General features: G+C 33.7%; 1 long non-coding RNA gene across 10 annotated transcripts in view; it reads left to right on the top strand.

Moving 5' to 3' along the window:
- The window catches only part of LOC143232185 (uncharacterized), a 128512-nt gene that overhangs the window by 29490 nt on the left and 76823 nt on the right, over positions 1 to 22199 (top strand). Inside the window, exon 4 of one of the 10 annotated variants that reach the window (XR_013017425.1) lies at positions 5245 to 5266. The exons of the other annotated variants lie outside the window; for them this stretch is intronic. This is a non-coding gene — a long non-coding RNA (uncharacterized LOC143232185). Of the gene's footprint in view, positions 1 to 5244; positions 5267 to 22199 lie in introns of those variants that run through there. 10 annotated transcript variants of the gene reach the window in all.

Below are 22199 nucleotides of genomic sequence, written 5' to 3'. Positions count from 1 at the left end.
CTGTCTCCATCTTGTTTAGTTCCTTTTTTCAAGTTCAGTATCCAGCATGACACAGTTTTTTATTTAGCTTTTTTTTCTAATATTTGTTTAATATTTTCGTAAGATGGGATACATGAGTTACAAGGTTATACGGTGGATTCTAAAGCTTCATAAATTTTGCATATAATAATAAAATAGGTAATTAAATATTGTGAAGGCAGTTTTGCTCTATAAAATTATAGTTACTGATATAACTAGGTAGGCAATAGGCCTGCTGAAAAAACATAAAGATAACAAAAATAAGAAATCTCAGATTTTGGCTATTTTCTGGTTTTTGGCTTTGGGATGCTTTGTATAGCTAAATAGCACCATATACACAGGAGATAGAAACTATGCCAGGCAGCTCTTCATATCTAGCTTCTAATGACCTTTACATGTGTTGAGTTGGCTCCCTAAAAACACCAAGTGTATAGTGTACAAAGCACATTAGTATTCTACACCTTACTGTAGTTTAATGTTCATATATGAAAAAAAAGCTATTTTTCTATGTTGCAGGGTTTAAACTGCCTGATGATGGGCTTCTACCCAAAATGTTACAAATAATAATAAAGGTTTGTTACTGACATGTGTTTTACCAGTTTTGAACACTTTTTTCATTATTTTCTCCACATCTTACACTCTTTTCTACTGTTAATGTTCATCTGTTTTTGGTAGATATTTCTATTTTAACCCTGTGCTTATGCTTTTTAAAGGAACACCAGATCTTTGTTAAAAGATGATTTTAAGGGGTAATAGCATTGTTTAAACTGGAATTTGGATTTTTTTTAAATTATACATAGAATAACAATAAAATAGGTTGTAAAAAGTCATGGAGGCTGGTTTGCTCTATCCAATGATGATAAAATTATAGTTATTGCTAGAACTAGGTAGGCCCTAGTTCTGTTGAAGAAAGGTGATGAGGATGAATGAAACTAAGAAATCTCAGTTTTGGCTGTTTGCCAGTTGACTTTGGGATGCTCTGGATAGCTGAAAGAGGTATATATACCAGACATAAGAATGACTATGCTAGGTAGCTCTTCATATCTGACTTCTGTATTGCTTTAATATATAAGCATCCATGCCATCTCTATGTAGAAAGTGCTAACACACTTCTTTTTTTTTTTTTGTTAGGTGGTAGGTTTGTGTATGAAATAAAGCATTTAAAATAATGAAAATTATGAAATTTCCAAATTATCTTTAAATAAAATGTTTGACAAAAGTATTTGGCAAAATAATTTTCTATAGCCAACAAATATATTTTTTTTGAAAATGGCCAACTACTAGAATACATACCTGGTCAAGTCATGGGTACTGCCTGGGGGTAATATAGGGGGATTATATCGGAATTCCATTCTCTTTATGTCACTTCCTTTGAGCCCTAAATATTCATGCTGGGTTTAGTGATAACTGATGCAGTGATTCACCAGTTATAACTGGGGACAATCATAGAATGTTGTTAAATAATGACTTAACCTTATTTGCATGGTAGGTTCAAAGTGTACAGGCCCTGATGTTGTATAAAGTGCTGTTCAATATGATATTGTATATCTGATGCTAGACTACATAACTATTAATTTTATCCTTCACTACTGATTTAGCAACAGTGTATGACAGGAGATAAATGCCAGATACAATATATAATGATATTGAATAAAATAGATATGCATTTCAGAAGCTCTAGAATTTAATATGTAAACTGTATGATAAAGTACTTTTATTATTCATGTGCACATCATCTTGCACAGTGACTTGTCAGAGACACAATAATGTTATAGCTTCACATACATATCTTGTGTACAAATATCTCACCTCTTTTTTTTTTTTTTTTTTTTTGCATAGAAGAGATCTGTACATTTTGTTAAACAGCTTGTTGCATTCTATGTAGATACACATAGTAAACCAGAATTATAGTTACTACTACTTTTCAAATACAACTGGGTTGGACCAATTGATCAAATCTGTGCACTTTCTATTACCATATGCAACAATATCCATCAGTATTTATAAGCTGAGTTTGGTTTGACTTACAAAAAAGGATAATGTTACTACTGTGCCTATAATTTTAAAATATAATAAACTTATCTGTAAGAGTGAATTAAAATACTCACAGCACTTGTGAGGAAATTAAGGAAAAGATTTTTTGTGTGTAGTCAATTTATAAACTAATAGTGTTGTACCATGGGACTTTAATGTGGGCCACACAGTGGTGTATTTAGGTTGAGGCAAGAGAAGGGTCAGCCCCAAGACCCATGGTCTAAATGGAGACTCACTGATTATTTTATTCTATGTAAATTTACATGGGATATAGAAGCCACAAATATTATTAGCTCCTGGGTCCACACAACTTTAAATCTGTCACTGTGGTCACATGAAAATGCCATTTATGGAATTTGGGGGAAAAAACAACAAAAGTACAACTACTACTGAATCTATGAGTATGTGCAAAGTTCACCAAATCATTAAAAAAATATTGATGGATTTAAAAGGCAATAGTTCCCAGCACAGAACACAAGCTAATACAGTAATATATATATATATATTAGTTTGTTATAACCAAGAACAAGCCAAAACAAAAATAAATAAAAAATAATTAATTGAAACGATCCCAGCTATAATGTTGGATATAAACATCCATTCACCAATCTCACATAAAAAAAATAAAATAAAGGAATATTAATAGAAATTACAATTACAGTAATAGATATAGAAATTAAGAGAACAAGATGTGGGTGCTCAAGCCCACAATGTCCCACATCTATATCACCCCTCACTGTCTCCACACAGTTGTGGAAAGGTGACTGCTCTCCAAAGTAAAGAAGAAAAAAATTAATTGAAAAGGATAAGTATATCAAATGGATTTACCTCTTGAAATTAGTAGTCCAGCCCCCATTATGGTAGAAAGACATTAACTGTTAACCCAGTAAACAAATTATACTAGTATGAAGGGTCCCATCCAGCTCTCTAAATAAACTAGGATAACTCCCAACTTCCAAACATTATGACTACTGTAACTATAATGCATTAAACAAGCTTTTATATGCAGTCAGGTGTACATTCACATAAAGTAGTGCCAAGTTGTTAAATGACCTTATTCATAATTAAAAATAGTTATAAATTTTCAGTGAAATTTCTTTATATCTATTCAGTACATTGTAATATTTGTTCCAGAATAGTTTAATAATTTTATTCAGAGTTTCTTTATTAAATCCTTTAACTATTAATTTTTGTATGAGTATTTCAACATTACTAACAAAATATTGTAATTCATTACAAATTTTACAATATCTGAATAACTGCAAAGTTACCATGCTTATAACAGAAGGGTATGTATGACACAATACTATTAAAAAAGGGTAAGACATCAATTGGAAATTCAAAGTATTTTATCAAAAATATTTACATTGAGATCCTTATTAATTATTTTAATTCTAAATTTAAATACTTATTTTTCTTATTTTTTTATTTTCAATTAATTTTTTCTTCTTTATTTTGGAGAGCAGTCACCTTCCCACAACTCTCTGCTGACAATGAAGAGTGATATAGATGAAGGATGTTGTGGGCTTGAGCACCCACATCTTGCTCTCCTAATTTCTGTATCTATTATTATAATTGTAATTTCTATTGCTATTCCTTTCATTTTTTTTATGTGATAGGTGGTGTGCCCTCACCATAACGTGGGTCCTACTTCTGTAATCACCTCCAAAACCTAGGGTACATTTTATATCTAACATTATTGTTTATACCCTGGGATTCTCTCAATTAGTGCAGTGTTTTTTTATGTTTTAATTTATTTTTTTTGGCTTGTTTTTGGTTATAACAAACTAATGTACTTATTCAGAGGTTTGGACTTGCTGTTTTTAATGCAGCCCTTATTTTTTATTTTATTGTAATTTACTTAACTATAGCAGTATTAATTTTCTCTAAAAATATATATAGATATATATCCTAAAGAAGCTCTGCATCAGACTTTGTTACTTTTATATACTTCATTAATTCTTTATGCTGCATTAAAAAGTACACACACATGTATGTGCATATAAAGGTTAGGAAGCATACATTAACATTAAGTTAATACATAAGTTATTCTTGTATATAACAAACTTTGAATGTTTGTTTTTTCCGGCTTTTAGGTAGCACATGCTAAGTCCTTCATTGAAAAAAAAGTGAAAAGTAACTGATTTATTATTTACTTGTCCAAATGTGGAAGTTAATATAGTGATAAAACAGCCATTACTGCCTCTATTTTTTAGTTTCTAAATGTTAAAGCAAAATACATGTTGCTTTAACACGATTCGTCCCCACATCTGATGGTTGAAAAACCAAAAGCAAAAAAAATATGCGTGCTAGTTAACACAACTTTGTTCAGTAAGGTAGCCTGTGTCGGTGTGTGTTTTGTTTCTGGCACAACGCCAAAACTCTACTGACACACTCGTACCTTTTGTGAACTAGGAGATTAAACCAATTATTATTTTATATACCCATCATGCGACTCTATTTAATGAATTTGACCAATCAGCTTGTTTCTTTCTTCTTTGGTTGAGGGATTTTTTAAATAATAGTTGTTAAAATTCTTGTATGTACCTTTTTTTTTATACACACTATACTACAAGTTCGTCAAGAGTGCTATATTGAATACATTGGAACTTTTCCCAGGTTACCTTAAATAACAAACACAGAAGTACGTATTTAAAATAATGTTTGACCTTGGCCTACTTCAAAGGGCAAAGACTTTCCTGCCGTATAGGTTTACTTTTAAGTGTGTATATGTTTTAAAATTCTGACGGTACATTATTAATTCATCTCCCATCATATAACGTGTTCTACCCATTAGTTGCTGTATCAGCCTCCAGTATGTCATTATTACAAAAAAAAATATATTTTTATTACAATAATGAACATTTCTATAAGTATTATGAATACCATGCTACGTCTTCATTGCACAGAGGAGGCCGCTGTTTCAAAAAATAAAAAATAGTGAAAGAGCGAAATCAGAAATTAAATGATACGTCACAAAAACTTAACGTTGTCCATCCTCCACTGTAATCCGTAGTTTACCACAACTTAGCAATGATGTGCTAAGTCTTCTTACAAAGCATCAAAACACGGCACATTATAGTTTGTTGCCATTGACAGTCAATACTGAAAATTGTTTTGAAAGTGTAATGTTCAACAAACTAACTTTCAGTGTAACTAAAAACTAAAATTAAACTGTTTTTCACATCTTAGGATCCACCGAATGACAATATAAGTCGTCGTTCCTGCCTCGGCAATTTTTACGAAACAACAAAGAAAAATCGACACTGCTAATTTATCGATTTTTTTCTGATTCTAGTAACTTTCATAGTATTTTCTTCACATCTGTTATATTAATACCCTTTAAACATAGCATCTGTTTACTGAATATATCACTGTAAAAATTAAGTAAGTCTAGGATATACACGCAATAAATTTTAACGAAAGTATCTTGTCATCATTAAACTATTAAAATAATTTATTTTTATTACGTATCATGGCGTTTTGTGAAAAAAAAAGATACTAAAATGTTGAAAAAATAAAACAGACAAAATGCATTTATCTAATACAAAAAATAACTTAATTCCCTGCACATTAAAAGAAAAATTCCTATCAAAATAAATAATTATTTTATAACCACAGTATTCATTGCATGACAGTGCAGAGTAAGAATTACTTCTGAAACGTAACTGCTTCACGTCCTACGTCATAAACTTTGGTTTGATAGTTAACAGTATAAACATTCACAATTTGCGAAAAGAATTATTACTTTCCATAAAATTATACATCTTTGCATAAATAATATAAAAGTACGCGTAAAAATGTATTTACCTTATTGTTAAAAAATATTAAAGAATACATATATGTTGCAGACGAAAATATATACAGGTGCATCATAGACTCTTTGGATGAAGTTCGGTTAAAATTAACAATTTAGTCCCCGTTGCCACGTACCCCAGGGTTTGGGTATCTGAGACCTAACTTACATATACAGACTGTTTAAAATTTAAAATTCCAGTGCGTATCTAAGGCTTTCTATGCGAAATTACTTACTGCTGATTTATCCCACAAAATTCTATACAGCATTTTATTTAATGATATCCTGGCAGTTAATTTCCAGAAAACACACACACAAAAACAAGCTGCAAGTAGACTTATCCCTAAGTGTTATTGTGCTTAGAACTCCAAACCAGCATTTAAAGCCTCAAGGGGAAAGGTATGTAAGAGATCTGAAAAAAAGTAATAAATATCAATTTCAAAACACATTTCAAACCCTAAAACTAAAATGAGAAATATTTAATTCCGCATTATTCTTATAAGTGATGATTTTTTTTCCACTTTTGTTCAGTTTTATCACTTCATAATTAAACATTCATGAAGCTTACCAACCGTAAAGGACTCCTATGACAGGATATTCTCCTTTCTGTTTTGTAGTCCTTAAATCCGACTAATGATCTCAGAGCAAGGATAGTTAGTCATTTTCCCTATAGCTATCTCCTTACATCAGCTGACTGCTATGGTAACGCTCCCCTACAACAGATATTGGTAGTGGCTGTTGTTATGGCAACTTCGAAGCGAGATGCTCAAGGGTGAACGTCAGCATAACAGGTCAAAACCTGTGCAAGCGTTGTTACTGGGTGGATTAGAATGACTGTATATATAGTAATGACCTCCTAGGTCGTAAAAATGTAATTTATAGTTACAGCCATTAAATATTTTTAAACAATGGAATCGCAAAATTGTAAATAAAAATTTCTAATTAAAGAGTCCGGATATTCTAACAACAATTAATACATTAAGAACACCGCGAAGCGCAGACTGTCGGCTGCACTTAATTTCATTTTTGTTTTTCTTGAAGCCTTTCACTGTGAAAATACAAATTAATTTACAATACTTCTGTTAATATTTAGGCAGTGGTTGGTATATTTTTAGATATTGAATATGGCCTTGTAGTTATTCGTCACCAAACAGAACAAAGAAAAGAAAGTTAACAGTCTGGACTTGAGAACTTAACTACACGTGCACAACACGAGTATCGGTCGTGATCGTTGGTTCTCAAAAATAACCTTCCAATAAGACTAATGAACTTGCTGATATTTTATATTAAACAACAAAGCACGCACCACCTTGTCGTCTTTGCTTCTCGTCAACAGTAGTTTTTGCTTATCCCCAAATTTTTTAGACCTTTCTTCTACGTATGACACACTGCGTCTCCCTTTTTTGTATACCTGTATTACTGTAAATTATTAATCGTATGTAACGGGGTCAACTTGCCTCTATGTAAATAAAAGTTACCGATCAGTGGGTGCCAGAATTGCATAATTTGAGTTTATATTCCGTGTTACTGATATGACCTCTGTTCTCGGCTAATGTCATGGTACTTTTCCGCTCTTACCATTCGCCCTCTGTTTAAAAACAAGGTCACAAATGCTTAGCAGATAAGAATAAAAATAGCTTTTGGCTTAATTTTTAAATATATGTCTTACCAGTCTGACAAAGTTATATTACCACATTCTGAATAACATCTACAAATATGAAACTAATGTAGCGGATGGCATTATTCAACTGTAAGTGTGAAGACAAAACAGTATAATGATTCGGCAACAAACTTTCAAAAACGTATTTGTTGCTTTCAAGTATCTGAAGTATGGATACGATAAGTTATGGTTCAGGAACATAGAGAAGTTAAAACGTATTTTTCCAATTTTAATATTTACTGTTTTGTAAAATTAACTGACTTTTTAATGTCTTGTTTTTTTGGGAATGTGTTTTTCTTATAGCAAAGCCACATCGGGCTATCTGCTGAGCCCACCGAATGGAATCGAACCTCTGATTTTAGCGTTTTAAATCCGTAGACTTACCTCTGTACTAGCGGGGGGCATTTCTGGTAATGAAAACATTCTTGGAAGTAGTGTTTTATCTTGACTAAAATTTCCATCACATTATAATATGTATATATGTTGCACATTAGGCAAAGGTTGTAAAGACCTAGGTGTTTCAGATTTATGTGTTTTATTGTTCTGTGTGCATCTGTTTATGGTTAAAATAAAATTTCATCTATGCGCAGTCAAATCTTAAATTCCAGGTTGTGTGATCACTGTGGGTCAGGTAATATTTTACTGTATTACATACAGATGAAACTTGGTAAGAATGTTATCTTTCTTTCATTTCCTTTTTCAATGCTGTAGGTGTTTTGAAAGTATTGGAACCAGTAGTTTATCTGAAAACATATATTCATGGTGCTAAAAAAAAAGTACTCCTGTTCTAAGATTTAAGTTTGCAAAACAAAAACAGGACTTCTATTGCACCCCAAAAGAATTACAACACAAAGTTCTAACACTGCAAACTGAAGTTGCATGCTTTTCTATTTGTATATATATTCACAGATGATACTTTATCATTCCAAGCTGATGAAACTACATTCATTTAGGATTATAATACAGTAACTTCATGCACACATGTATATACACATCCTGTACATAACTTACATTATTCTGGCCTATTTCATTTGTTTTTTATTTACAAAGGAAAATAAATATAATATAAAGTATGTAAACATCAGATTTTATATTTTGCAATTAGTAAAACATCAAAGATTGCATGTGACAATGTAATTTAAAATAAAAACAAAATAAATATTTATTCTGGTAATAAACGTCTGCTTGAACCAGACACATTCTTTTAAATATATTTTACATTCAAACAATAATTCATTTTATAACTAAATACACATTAAATGTTGTATTAAAAGAAACATTAACTGTGTTTATGGACTTTTACAACTTTTGTTTGTTTTGAGACCATTTTGAGTTTCATGCCTAGATCTTAATTATAACAAAATGAATGGTCAAAACAGCATTGGAAAATCATTACTGTATTAAACTTTTTTTTAGAATACCAAAAGTTAATATTAATCTTTTCTCTATTTCATATATATATACATAGTAACATTAATAAATGTCTCACTTTATTTTCAAAGCAGTGATAAATAAAATTTTTATGATTTAATTATGTGTTTTTTATTCCACCAATATTTTTGTGATGCATTAATTTGAAAAGAAAAATGTATTTCTTTCAGTTTAATTTAACACCTTATAAATTATACTAATATGTATATTAATGTTTGCAACTGAAAAATTTTTAAACCAATAAAACACCTACAGATTTGTTGACTGGATAACTTTTCTTAAAGATTTAAATCCATGATAGTTCTCAAGATTAAAAAAAAAAAAGGCATAGCTTTATTGAAATTTAAAACAATACTCATGCCCAAAAATAAAATTATGTTTTAAATGGAATTTTAAACATCAGTTATAAAAAAAATTACGGAATAAATACCAACAGTTAAGTTACAAATGAGTCCTAGCTATTGCCTCATTTTGTATCTATTATGGAAGCAATAGCATGAAGACTTCCACCGTAATTGTGATATAATTGTGTTATATAATACTTGTCATATTAGACAGACAGTATAATAGCATCAAAAGAATGTGAGCAATAATCACAATAAGAAAAAGAAAGTTATGTTCTACAGAAGCATTGATATAAAAACCCTTTTAAGACTTACTTAAATAATTCACAAGTGATTAAAATTTACACACCAAAAGCAAAGCAGTACAAATCAATTGTGATAAAAACTACTTTAACTATGTACATTTTTTTGTAATTCCTCTTAAACTGTCAAATGGAATTACTTTACGAGCTTCTGATTTTTAATCCACAGTAGACAAAATACATGTGGAAATATCCATCTGCCATTATCACAATTTTTATCAAAAATTTTAGGTCTATTAAATTAAAATTACAAAATTATTAATTACAAAAACAAAATCAATGCAGTCAAAATTAATTTACATTATATATATAAGTATAAAAACAAGTTATACTTATTTTGAATATTTTAAAAAATATGGATCACAAGCAGAGCTACTTTACAATGTTTGTATTGCTGAACAAACTATGTATTTTCATCTTAGTTTGAACAACAAACATGTTCAAATCTATTAAGCTCAGAATTACAATGAACTGTTAATACACTGCACAAAGTTATTTTGGATACACAGACAACTTAACTATTACACTGTATAACAACTATGATTTTATATGTATATTCATATAAAATATATATGGTTACTTGTATTGTGTGAAAAACTCATTCCCATTTAATTGTAAATGATTTTTTACTACTTGGGTTTGTAGTACTTTTAATAGCATATTCTCCTGAAAGTAAATATATTAATTAAGTTTTAGTAACCACAAAATACATCAGACAAGAAATTTATTTTGAACAAGCAAAATATTTCTAATATTGCAATTATAAAAAATAAATGACATAATTATTTAATGATAGAAAGGATACAAGTTTCAGCTCCTAGCAAAATATTGTTTTTAACATTTTATAAGATTATTGAAAATTTATTTGAAGTACTATTTCTAATTTTCTTACACTTACTACAGTAAGGATAGTAATATAATAGAAAAAATGTAAAGATTGTTACTAGAATCACGTATGGTTCAATAAAATTAGCTTGCAAGGAAAGGTTAGAATTTTATATTTGTTTTTTCTTCACTGTGAAATACTTTCAGTTACTCGTTTCAGGTTTAAACTTTTAAAAGTGGTCTCTTTATGAATGGAATGACAAAATACCAACTTATGATATTAACGATAACGTTTATGCTTTGGAAGACCATAAGAAAGTTTAATTTTTGACAAAATCTCTTGCTGTAGTTTGTTATAAACAAGTGAAATGATTTACCCCATTTATGTGATACCTGGTCACTTTAAGTTAAATTTATTTTGCACATTTGTTTTGATAAATATATAAATGTAGTAAGCACAATAGTTTTTCTGTTTGTTTGTTTTTGTGTGTAATAAATGTCTTTGATAGGTGTAATAACTTTGTCATCAAGTTTACTGTTTCTATATTTTCATAATTTTTTTCCATATTATTTAATTATCCCATCTGTGTCAATGGTCAAAATATCAATATTAAAGATTCCCTAATATCTACAAGGAAGAAACATCTAATGTGACACAATTTTAATTTTCCAATAATTATTTTTTATATTGTTAATAATGTTAGAAAAACATGAAGGTTCAAGAAGTCTATAACCTGAGCACTTTCTAAGCACTTGGGTTATGAGGCTTTTAATTCATTTCTATTCTTTAATAGTGTCACAAATATGTTCATCTCAACTTAATAAGCATCAATAGAGGTTATAACTAAACAAACTGAATTTTTTGTTTAAAACATGATTACAAATGTCAATAATTTGAGGATTCAGCTTAGTATTAATGGAGTGTGTCACTCGTTTGTGGTATAATTTATAAAAGGAAATGTACTATGTACAGGATTGCACACAAAATTATCAGTAAAGACTAACATTAAGTGTCAGTGTTATCTTTTAATTTCTTCCAGGTATTTTTCAATGTTAAATCAGATAAATGTTTCTATGATTTTGTACTTATAACAGTCAGTGGATGTAATAAGCTTACTTAACCCTTTCGGCACTGAATAACAACTTTGAATGTTTGGCATGGCGCTGAATATATATGTTTGATACTTCAACTAATTACGGTATCAGTACTAAAAGCATGATATCTCGGCAATAACTGAACAAAAGTCCCTGAAATGTTCAGTGATTGTACCTAATACTATATATGTTAAATTCAATATATAAGAATAACAGGAATAAAGGAGGGTCGCCTGCCGCGCTAAGCCTGCAAGTTGACTGTGGTCGCCAAATGCGTCGAAAGGGTTAAAGTAAATTACAACTGCTGGGATATGGGCTGGTTTAGCTGCAGGGAAGTTCATTAAAAAAATCAGTACCCTGCAACAAAAATCTTTCATGAATATTATTTTTGTTGTTTCTATTATATTTCTCATTTGTATTTAGTACTTAATGCACTAATTTAAAAACAAAGTAACAAATTTGTACGTAATGATGTATGTTACACTACTTATAATTTCTTTGTTACTGATAGCTACAACTGAATGTCCTTTTACTTTATATAAACTGTTTCTTTATTAGCAAGACAAACTATATACCAAGTAAAATGAAAAGTAGGTGTAACTAACTACAGAACACATATAAGAGATTGTTGAAGTATGATCCAACAAATGTTTTTGGCTTATTCTGAATGATATTTTGTGAGAGTAACAACTAGTAAATATAGGCTATGTTAAGATTTTTTTGTCTCAGAAATTGAGTCATTATCTCCAGATGGAGAATCATTTGATCTCCCAATACCAACCCCTGGCTTATGCTATGCCCTTGAATTGAAACTGATGTAAAATTTAGATATAAGTGTGATTTACACATGCATGTTATAAAAATGAAATTTCACAACAAAAAACATATTCAAATAAACACAGTTTGTATTTTATAACTGCAATCATTTATGTTCTTAGAAAATACTACACTTTTATGTGTGTGTATATCATTACAACAATCAAATGTGTCATAATAGTCTTGTCTGGGAATGCAACTTTAATTCAAAAACAATTTTTACAACATAGCTATTTCTAAATCTAATTTGTAATATGTACCATATTTTATTCCTTGTGAGATGCACTTTTTCTTTACAAATACTTTGCAAAATCCCCATGTATCTTCCAAGACAAAAGTAATGGGTTAAGGGAAGAGGTTAGTTTAGGGTCTACTCAAAACAGCCTCTCATACAGATTGTAATCTCAGTACTTACCAATTACAAGTATTTTCAATAGCATAAAACATTCAATTTAACTAATATTGTTGATATATGGTGAAGAATGTGATGTATTTGACTGTTTTTACTCAGTAGGTTGAGAAAAAGGTGTTGGTTGCTGAGTGAAAATATTTTCTTCTTAGAATTTTCTTTCCAAAATTAGGGTGCATCTTCCACAATGTAACATCTTACAAGACATAAAATACGGTAATATTGTTCTAACAATTTTTTATTTTGAGGAGGTTCTTTTAAATTATTTGGTTAAAAACAATAATGCAGATTTTTTTTCCCCTTAATGATAATTAACAAATTCATTTTGGTTCTTGTAAAAGTTTATCTGATAAGTTTACATTCCTCCCAAAATTAGTCTAACTGTAAAAATAACACCAAATAATTATTTGCAAATTTTATCTCCTACTTTGGCATATTCTTTTGTCTTCAGCATTAAAAAACAAACTCCATATTCAGAAATCGTAAGTAAAATTACAACAAATTGAGTAATAATCAGTAACTCAGTAATCAATTTCAATGTAGCAAATTCAGACCTCTGTTACCACACCTCATCTGAGCCTATAAAATTAAAATGTTTGTTTACTAACTACTATATTGTTTTTGGATTAGGCCTAACCAAACTTAATATGATAATACATCAAACCAAGGGGCATGCCATAGGGCTGTAATTACCTAGCCCAACCCACCCTGAGCCATGCCCACAGCAAGAATATGTTTAGCTAATACCTTTACAGTTGTGAACCAGTTTTTACTCCTCAATTTTTTGTTGTTGTTCTTGGAAATTTTGAGTTTATTCATTAAAAATGACAAAGTTTCACCTTTTTGCCAGGAAAAATGACAACCGAAACGCAGGGTCAAACCCTCATAAAGTTGGAGGACTACGTTTGAGGGATTAGTAGATATAATAAAGTAATTGAAACACCATTTATGTAAATTGTAATGTGAAATAAGGTAGTTCAAGTCCTACATTCAATCCTTATGCTCCTGGAAGTATGATGGGTGCCTAACTTTGTATTTTATAAAGCTCGTATAGTTTCCCAGATGAAGTTCACGAAATATTTAGTAGCACTGATTTAAATACAATCTTAATTTACTTAAATACAAAGTTTACTCTGACTTGTTAATATGCAACCGACATATTTCGAAAATATATGAGTTGCGTAGGCGAGGAAATTACTAAATGTGGAAAAAAAATGAACAAGGTGAAACGTTCGTCAATAAACTTGTTTCACCTTGTTCATTTTCTTCCACATATTAAAATAACCGTCACAATAACACACATGTAAAAACATATAACTTACCTCTGTCAAACTTAAAGTATATTAATGTTACTATAATGAAAGTTTCACAGAATATGAGGCCTTGCTGAAGATGAGATGTACGCAATACTTTCTATTTAAACGATATAAAATAAGTATTGTGCCTATAGAACAATAATATAAACCAGATAAATCTACAACTCTGCGTTACTGCGAGTTAAACGTCACAACAGCTGGCTCTTTCAGCCCCTGCTTTGTTTTTGTTTTTAGTGACGTCAGTTGTCAAGGGAAACGTATTGAGAGCCAAACATGAAAATTTAACTGCGCAGTGCCTTCCACAAAGCTCAAGAAATCTCATTACAGCGTATCTTGATTTGTGGTGCGTGTAAGACATAGAGATTTAAAATTAGATGTAAAGTTTAGATATTATAAGTAAACGTTTGTATATTTAGTCATATATATTTCATTTGTTATTTTTTTGGGTATGAAAAGTTAAATGTGCATTTAGTTTTATTTCTTAAACATGTAATTGTGAAGCGCACAAGACGTAATATATAAATATAGTATTATGCTTTAGATTGTTTGTTTGTTTGTTTGTTTTGGAATTTCGCACAAAGCTACTCGAGGGCTATCTGTGCTAGCCGTCCCTAATTTAGCAGTGTAAGACTAGAGGGAAGGCAGCTAGTCATCACCACCCACCGCCAACTCTTGGGCTACTCTTTTACCAACGAAAAGTGGGATTGATCGTCACATTATAACGCCCCCCACGGCTGGGAGGGCGAGCATGTTTGGCGCGACTCGGGCGCGAACCCGCGACCCTCAGATTACGAAGTGCACGCCTTAACGCGCTAGGCCATGCCAGGCCATTTTGCTTTAGAAAAAGTGTTTTTAAAATCCACACACGTTTTTATCAATTGTACACAGCAAAAACCTTGTTTATTTTATTCACAACGTTTCACCAGATTTACAGGTGGGATATAAGTTTTTTGTATACCACTTGATCCTAATGATGTATAATCATCAGATCCAAGGTAGGTTCTCACTGCTACATTACTGCACCTATTGTTTTGTAGGACCTTTGCTTCTCTGTTCCCGACAAAGCTTTCACCTACTGGCATTGTTGATCCATTGCTAACTCGAGTTGACCATCAATTATGCACTGGCTAATCATGGAAATACAACTTGTGGTGAATCTGATGGATTGTTTCTTTTATGTTTCTTTCGGCAGCAGCATCCATGGTGATAGCCACTCGTTTCTTGTTTCTTGCCAGCACTATCTACATAGGTAGCTCCAGCTTATTCATATTGAGATTTTTGCTGTAGCTTGTTCATTACAGATTTGCCCTCTTTTATAACAAATACAGCATTTCTTCTCCCATTTCTCTCGTATCTTTCTGTCACCTTTGATGGACTCGTGCTTTTCGTTAGCCACCAATAGGGAGGATGCAGAAGGGTTGTGGGATGCATTATAAAAAGTTCGCATATACGAGAAGAACAAAACGGGAAAATTAATCTTGTGAACAGAGGAAATTAATCAACAGAAATACATTTTTAGTTTAGAAAAATTATCACATTTGCCTGTAATGAACTTTTTCGCTTATTTAATTTTCAGATATAAACGTTTTCTATTGGAAGTATCGACAAAGACATTACCTGTTATGGACATATTTAATTTTGGATTTTTACTTTCCAACATTTTCTGCATCTGTAGATTTTACGGTATTTTGTTTCCACATTATTTTTTCATAAGTATTAATAGCTTTCACTTTGTCTAGTGTGAAATAACACGATTTTGTTCTCTTTAGGCTAACAATTACATTGGCTTTGGGTTTGTCTTCATATGTTAAGAGAAGTGCAGTTGGATTTTGTGGAGTGATTCGTGTTGCTTGTGCTTTTGTTTGTCCCTGATATACTTCACCTATAGTTCTCGTTCGTGACAGAGGGGATTTTCTTGTTGTTGTTTTTTCTAACACTTACCTTTGTCAAATATTATACCGATGATGTCTTCATTTTGCTGCAACCTCGTTGATAATTTAGGAATTCTGTCACTTCTTCCCACCCCTCTGTTCCTATTTGTCTTCCTACTGCTTATAGATTTTGGTGTTGTTAGTCTTGGTAATACATCAAGTTTAAGGACTATTTTCTCATGATGATTTGTAAACATCTAGTTATGATAGATTCAGTCATGTCTGCAGTTGTTTCGTATATCAAGGCCATATTCAATTACTTTTACCACTACTTTGGGACATAAATGCCTCATCCTCTTTCCTTTGTTACCTCATATAGTAAGGCATGACTTTTTGCTGTGTTGGTTTTCATCAAATTTTAAACTCTGGAGTATTTTCTTCATATTTAGGGGTCAGATCCTCTATCTTTTGTTTATCTTTTCTCAGGCCTAGGTTCCCTACCTTCTTCTCACACAAACTACTTATTTTGTTGTTTTTTCCTCCATTTACCTTCTCCCATGGTTGTCCACCATTTCTTTGTGGGGATTTTAGCAGATGTTTATTCACTTATCTTTTGCAGTGGTGTGTTTAATTTCCTTGGCCTTATCGGATCATGTTTTGTTGATATGTTGCTCAAGTTTCTTGTGGCATGATACCTTTGTTACTCTGTTGTTTATGCCTCTATTTTATCTCATATACCTTCATCTGGCTTCTTTCATTTGCATTTGTGATTTTACTTGTGTGACTGTTTCTCTAGTGTCATATGTTGAGACCACATGTCATTGTTATTCCTTATATTTTGTGGTTTATCATCTCTCGTGTGCTTCTTTTTTGCCTCTCTCTCTTTCAAATCTTCCACTTTTCTCTCTATCACGTTTTCCTACTTCTTTTTCCCATTCATCCTCCTGTTGCTTATATACTTTGGTGCTGTCAGTATAAGCTCGAGATCAGTTGGTTCTGTTTCATTTTATCCTCTATCTGCAGCCAGTTATAAGGTACTGGTAACTCTGTTAAGGAGTATTATTCGACGTTTTACTCTCTTCATTCACTGTCTTTTGTTCCATTTAATTTCTCTCCTACATGGGATCTTGTTTCTTATGAACATCAGTTCATGGCAGAGTTGATCCTAATAGCTAAAGTCACTGTTGGATAGGTTTCTTATCGTTTTCCAATATTTTATTTCAATTTTTGTGGTTCCCAGGAAATCTATCGATAGGTGCCTTTTCTTTAGACCTTTCTTATTTCAGTCAGTTTCTTATCCTCCCTCAATTTCCTATTGGAAGTTTCTCACCTTTTGGCTCCCTCAGTGGGGATTCCTGTACGTGGTGAGGGGACATACAAGAGGAAAACTGAAAGAACATCCAGTCACGTGTTTGCTGTGCGTGGTAACCCATGAAGGGGAGGAGAGGATCCTGGTGGTTGAGAGGTCCAACCCTGACACACCACTTTGGCCTTAGAGTCAATTGGTTGGTCCACTTGGGCTAGGGTCAACCAAGTACCAGTGTTGGATGTTCTCAGCAGGTGTTCTGGACATAGTATCTGATTCTGGTGTTTGGGTATAGTGCTCATGAAACCCTGGAGTTGCTGCAATGTCCTTGTTTGGCATTGTGATGCATCCCCTCATAGGGCTTCATGGTGGGTGGGTCAGTGTACACTGAAATATTCTTTTTTTATTATGGATTCTCCAAATAAAAACTTAAATAAAATAGTGTAAAACATTCCATAGGTAAACAACCACATCTTGAAGATTCTGAGTGGCAATCTTCAACATCTGTAACATCTGTTCACATCTCAACACAGTGAACTCCTCTTGCAATCAAAGGCGACTGGAGATATACCTATTGAGGTCATGCCTCATGCTACTTTGAATTCGTTATGAGGAGTTATTGTTGAGAAAGATTTGAAGAACATTCCCGAGTCAGAGATTCTCGCAAGTTGCTTCACCCAAGGAATTTCTCTGGTGAGGTGTATCTCCACTTACAAAGATGGAATTATGATTCCAACCAATATCCTCATTCTTACATTTACATCATGGCGTCCACCTGCCGCCATCAAGACAGGCTATTATAATTGTAAGGTATGGCCATACATTTCAAACCCTCTCAGATGTCTCCAGTGCCAGCAGTCTGGTCACTTGAAGACATCATGTTGTGGTTCCTTGATGTGTATTTTATGCACTGTTAAGAACCACAATGCCTGTGAGTGTGAAATGGACCCTCATTGCGTCAGTTGTAATTCTCTCACTCGTCCTGCTTTTGTTTTTGTTCTAAAACTAAATGGTTGGATGAAAAGAGGTGCAGCATTTGAAGATGATTCAAAACATTACTTACCCTGAGGCTCGAAAGTTGCTATCTATCACTTCATCTCGGACATATGCTGATGCAATTCGTTCTACTATTACAGTGGGAGTGCAGATGGATCTCTCTGTGCCTCCAAAAATCATTCTCAAACCAAAGAAAAGTCTTTTGACCTCCATGGTTAAAAGAGTTGATGAATCAACATCAACACCCATCTCTGTCCTTAACATACATTTCAGCAAACTCCAAAATCCACTTCCTTTAGTTCCGGGTAAGGGCATTTACTCGGGTACATTTTCTCTCACCCCAAGATACAAAACGATCATTTGTTCACGTCTTTAGTCGCTGGAACCCTCTTTGAACAACAAAGACATGCCCAATCGACCAGGGCAGAATCCATAAAGGTCAACACACCTTCCTCGAATAACGACAATAAAGAATAAAGACGTGGTTGTAAACTGAAGGGTTCTCCGCCCAGTTCGCCTACACGTAAATAAAAATGGCCACCCTGATATAATGGAACTGTCGAGGTTTACGTTCTAATCTGGATGACATCAAAGCACTGATTGCTTCTCGACATCCTGTATGTCTTTCCTTACAGGAAAAATTTCTGAAACCTGCCGATACAGTCACCTTTTGGCAGTTTTCTCTGTACAGAAATGACAGGCCGTGTGATGGACGAGTACATGGAGAGGTAGCACTGTTGGTTGATCACCATATGTCCACCCTGTCTTTGTCATTCAACACACCCTTGGAGGCCATAGCCATCTGTGTTTCCTTGGGTCATACCATCACTGTTTGTTCTCTTTACCTATCGCCTGGAGAGACATATGATCAATCAAACCTTGATGCTGTCATTGAACAATTATCATCTCCTTTTTTAAATCATGGGGGACTTTAAAGGACATCATCCTCTCTGGGGAAGTGCTGTTATTGATGGGAGGAGTCGCTCTGCAGAGCATACTTTCTCTTTTCATTACTGGTTCTTATCCTTATTTTCATGCACCTAGTCAGTCCTTTACTCCTATTGATCTCTCAATTTGCTCCCCTTAACTATTCTCCCACTTTTCATGGAGGGTTGACAATAATCCACGAGCCAGCGATCATTTTCCGATAATTTTGAAAGATACTGGCCGTGGTCAATGCCACCGACCCGCGTGACCCACTGCAAGCTGGATCAAGCAAACTGGCCCTCATTTCACTGCTCCCGTAGAACTTGATCCTGCCATCGTCTGTAAATCATCAATAGACGACTTTGTGGCAGCAGTATCTGACTGTATTATACAGGCAGTTACTCAGTGTATTCCTAAAACCTTGGCACATTTTCCACGATATCCTTATTGATGGTGAAATCCTGTCTGCCACATGACATGGAAGGCTCTAAAACAGGCCTGGGATGCTTTTCATTGCTTACCAGCAGATCCGTGCACATGCTTGGTGTATAAGACGTCAAAGCCAGAAGGACTTTTGCATTAAGTTCTCAACCAATATATCTTCTACCACCAGCTCCAAAATCATATGGGACAAGATTTGAAAGGTCAGTAAGCAATATAATTCTGTCCCCTTTTGATCTTTCTCTCTGATGGCCAGGAAGTAGCTGATACTCTAGGTGAAAGCTTTTGCCATGTATCTAGCACTTCTGCTTCATTCTCCACCTTCTTAGCCATCAAGACTCGGGCAGAGCAATTATCTTTTTCTTTTAAGCTGATTGTCTTTGTGACTAATCGTACACTTACACTGGTGGAACTCAAACTGGTTCTTCATTGGTTTGGTGGTACATCAGTCGAACCTGATGATGTAACTACGAAATGCTATTCCATCTATTTCCTGCTTCTCTTCCTATTCTTCTGATTGTTTTTAACTGGATGTGGCAAAAAAATGTTTTTTCTAATGCTTGGTGCCAGGCTAGTGTCCTACCTTTCTCTAAGTTTGGCAAGGATTCCAAGATTCCTTCAAACTACTGTCCAATTGTTTTGACCATCTGTCTCTGTAAGACCTTAGAGAGGATGGTTAATGCTCGTCTTGTTTGGTTCTTTGAATCAAACAACCTCCTTTCACCCACCCAGTGTGGGTTCCGACAACAGCACTCCACCATGGACCAACGGATTTGACTTGAAGCGTCAATCAGAGAAGCCTTTCTCAAACAACATCTTATATCAATATACTTTAGCATTGAGAAGGCTTATGATACAGCATGGAGGTATGGCATTTTGCGAGACTTTCATTTAAATGGGTTACCTGGCCATTTCCATATTTTTATTGAAATGTTTTTAATGGACAGGTGATTCTAAGTTTGTGTGTATTCGACACTTTCCCGTTCTTTTCATGGCTGTGTTTTGAGTGTCACACTTTTCATTGTAAAGCTGAATGCCATCTTACTGTTGCAAGCAGGGTCTGTGTTGACGACTTTCACATCTCATGTCAGTCATTGCATATGAGATGTATTGAGTGACAGCTACAGACTGCTCTTATTTGTTTAGTGAAGTGGACCACAGCAAATGGTTTTAACTTCTCTTTCTCTATAACCGTTTGCATGCACATTTGCCACCAACGGGTTATTCCCCCTCATCCTGAATTCCGTATCGGTGAAGATATGGATCCTGAGACAAAGTTCTTGGGGCTTATTTTTTACTGTAAGCTGACCATTATACCACATCTCAAGCAGCTATGGGTAAAATGTTCAAGAGAGCTGAACATTCTCCATGTCCTCTCTTCCACTACTGAGCTAAAGATATATCATGCTCTTATTTGATCGAAATTGATCTATGGCTCTGCCAGGACCTTGGCGTTGAGCATGCTGGGTCCCATTCATCATCAGGGACTTCGGCTTTGCATTGGGGCTTTCCACACTTCTCCAGTTCAGAGCTTATACACAGAGTCTCGTGAACCTCCTCTGCACCTCCACCATTTGTAACTGTCTTTAGTATATGCTTCAAAACTTCATTCCTTACCAAAGCATCCCACCTGGGGTTGTGTTTTTCTTCCTCAGTGGGCCATGCTTTTTCAGAACAGATGATCTGCCATTGCTTCTTTTGGCCTTTATATTCAGGCACAGTTGGGTGAATTGGGTCTGTCCTTGAATAACATTGCTGTATCCACTGGTCAGCCCATCCCACTATGGCTCATTACAGTCTTCAAGTGTGACCTATCTTTAAGTCATCTGAGAAAAGCAGACTTTCCTGATTGTAAATACTGTCTGTTATTTGCTGAACATGTTTTGAACCATCCTTTCATTCCTATTTACACAGATGGTTCGAAATGAGGTGACTCTGTGGGCTCTTTCATGGTTTCTTGTGGTTTGGTGGTTGCACGCAGAATCCCCTCTACAGCTTCTGTGTTAACTGCTGAATCGTACACCATTTCTTTTGCCCTGGATCACATAGAAGCTAAGCTCTACTCAGGTTGCACTATTTATACTAACTCACTTAGTTCTCTACCAGACCTGCAATTGCATCATGTTAATTCTCACCCTGTTCTCGCCGATATTCAAAACTGACTGGCCCATTTCTCCTTAACATCTTCTTCTATCCAGTTTTTCTGGATACCAGGCTACGTTAGTATTCGCGAGAACGGACTCGCCGACACTGCAGTTAAATCTCCTGTATTCAAGACTCGGCTCCATGCCAGTTGACAGTCGACTTGGAGTGAGGAACGTGAAAGGAAGCTTTTCCATATAAAACCCTCTATTGGACTTTGGCTGTTTTGCTTCTGTAAGGATTGGAAAGAGGAAGTTGTTTTAAGTAGACTATACATTGGTCACAGTTTTAATTCATCGTTTTCTTTTATCTGTGACTGATGCTCCAAGGTGTTGTCTGTATAACACTCAGGCCACAAAAGCCACATTTTACTATCTTGCTGTTGCTACAACTCTCAAGGACAGCACCATTTTAAACATGTTTTGTCCCAAAGTTTATCCGTAACATCAGACAGTGTTATTGACAATGGT

This window comes from Tachypleus tridentatus, chromosome 11 (genome assembly GCF_004210375.1).
Source record: "Tachypleus tridentatus isolate NWPU-2018 chromosome 11, ASM421037v1, whole genome shotgun sequence".
Taxonomy (NCBI): Eukaryota; Metazoa; Arthropoda; class Merostomata; order Xiphosura; family Limulidae; genus Tachypleus; species Tachypleus tridentatus.
The sequence above is the reverse complement of the archived record's forward strand: the minus strand, read 5'-3'. Positions and strand labels throughout refer to the sequence as shown.